At 48.4% G+C, this 2,262-nt stretch overlaps 1 pseudogene; it reads left to right on the top strand.

The window, feature by feature from the left end:
- Positions 1–366: 366 nt before the first annotated feature.
- On the top strand, positions 367–484 carry LOC126482541 (5S ribosomal RNA; annotated as a pseudogene).
- The last annotated feature ends 1,778 nt before the right edge of the window (positions 485–2,262 follow it).

Below are 2,262 nucleotides of genomic sequence, written 5' to 3'. Positions count from 1 at the left end.
CTTCACTCTCTGTATGATTTCGGCTGTAGACTTTGCGACGGTACCCCTGTCTGCCTTCACCTGAGACTAATAATTGCCTGCAGCTCATTTATTTCTTGAACCGGCTGTGCATGCATTGCTATCTGTAATAATTGAATAAGGTGCTGACGTCAGTTTAATGTTAATGAATGATTCTTGTGAATGAGCAACCTCTCACATTAACTGGAGGGTTGGACAGCAATATGTGGCTGTAGATAGATTTCACAGCTGCGAGATGAGTGGTGACAGTAACACACAGTCCGTATATGTGCCGGTCACGCAAAAGAATTTGTGATCACAGAAGTCCTGATACAAACTGATTATGATCTTAACGCATTTCAGTGTACAGCCAACGGCCTTGCCGCAGTGGTAACACCGGTTCCCGTCAGATCGCCGAAGTTAAGCGCTGTCGGGCTGGGCTAGCACTTGGATGGGTGACCATCTGGTCTGCCGAGCGCTGTTGGCAAGCGGGGTGCACTCAGCCTTTGTGAGACAAACTGAGAAACTACTTAACTGAGAAGTCTCGGAAACTGACATACGGCTGGGAGAGTGGTGTGCTGACCACATGTCCCTCCATATCCGCACCCAGTGACGCATACGAGTTGAGGATGACACGGCGGCCGGTCGGTACCGCTGGGGCTTCATGGCCTGTTCGGCAGGAGTTTAGTTTAGTATTTCAATGTACAAGCTACGATGGTAAAACACCACAGAAATGCGATGAATGTGGGAGAAAACAGAGGAAGCATTGCGTTAGTGTTTGGCTACGCACTGAGAGTTTACCTTCATGCTGCAACACTGGTTCTGCAGCGACACTGACCTCTGCGGTGCATGGCACGGACGCCGGAAGCAGAGCCTTTTTCTTTAAGGATATGGCGGTACGACATGCTGACAGTCTAAATGGTGTCGTAGACACGCCCTTCACCCAGGAAGTAGGGAACAATGGTTTACCTCTGTTAAATTTCGGAATTAGGTCGATTCTGCACGAGCCCCGCGACTAACACTACATTTGCGTTCGTCGAGATCTAACTTAACGCCATTGCTCTCGCATCCCTGTTCCAAGAAGCAGCTAATGAACAACACCGCCGCACACCTACTCTCGCCCCCTTATACGTTACATAGAGTTAAGCGCCGCCAGATGTGCGCCATTCTGTTATCTCATATCTCCCTCTCTCACATCACTAACTGTCTTAAAATATGTACCTATAAATACACATCATACGTCAAGTTGTATGGCGACGAATCGAAATATCCGCATCATTAGAGCTCTGATTGGTACATATCACGAGCTGTATTCTATGGACATCACACCTGGGGGTCGATCATAATATGGTAGTTAAGTGTGTATTCGTCGTACGCCAAAGAGCATGTTCAAGTTTTCTTTTTCTTTTGCTTTATTATTGCTGACAATCCCGACACGCGCCAGCTACAATCTAGTGCAGATTGTACGCCGAAGAGGCAAAGAAACTGTCACACCTGCCTAATATCGTGTACGGCCCCCCGCAAGCACGCAGAAGTGCCGCAACACGACATGGCATGGATTCGACTAATGTCTGAAGTAATGCTGGAGAAAACTGACACCATGAATCCTATAGGGCTGTCCATAAATCCGTAAGAGTACGAGGGACTGGAGGTCTCTTCACAGCAGCACGTTGCATGGCATCCCGGATACGCTCTGGTGAGTTTGTTGGCCAGTGGAAGTGTTTAAACTCAGAAGAATATTTCTGGAGATACTCTGTAGCGATTCTGGAGTTGTGGGGTGTCGCATTGTCCTGTTGGAATTGCCCAAGTCTGTCAGAATGCACCATGGACATGAATGGATGCAGGTGATCAGACATGACGCTTACATAGTTGTCACCTGTCAGAGTCGTATCTAGACGTATCAACTGATCATGCCCCTACACTATTACAGAGCTCCACGAGCTTCAACATACCCTACTGACATGCAGGGTCCACGGATTCGTAAGGTTGTCCACCCGCTTCAGACAATTTGAAACGAGACTCGTCCGACCAAACAACATGTTTCCAGTCATCAACAGTCCATTGTCGGTGTCGACAGAACCAGGCGACGAGTAAAGCTTTGTGTCGTACAATCACCAAGGATACAGGAGAGGGTCTACGGCTCCAGAAGCCCATATCGACGATGTTTCGTTGAATGGTTCGCACGCTGACAGTTGATGGCCCAGCACTGAAATATGCAGCAGCTTGCAGAACGGTTGCACTTCTGTCACGTGGAACGCGTCTCTT

This window comes from Schistocerca serialis, chromosome 5 (assembly GCF_023864345.2).
Source record: "Schistocerca serialis cubense isolate TAMUIC-IGC-003099 chromosome 5, iqSchSeri2.2, whole genome shotgun sequence".
Lineage (NCBI taxonomy): Eukaryota > Metazoa > Arthropoda > Insecta > Orthoptera > Acrididae > Schistocerca > Schistocerca serialis.
Note: the sequence above shows the minus strand (reverse complement) of the source record. Positions and strands in the feature narration are given on the sequence as shown.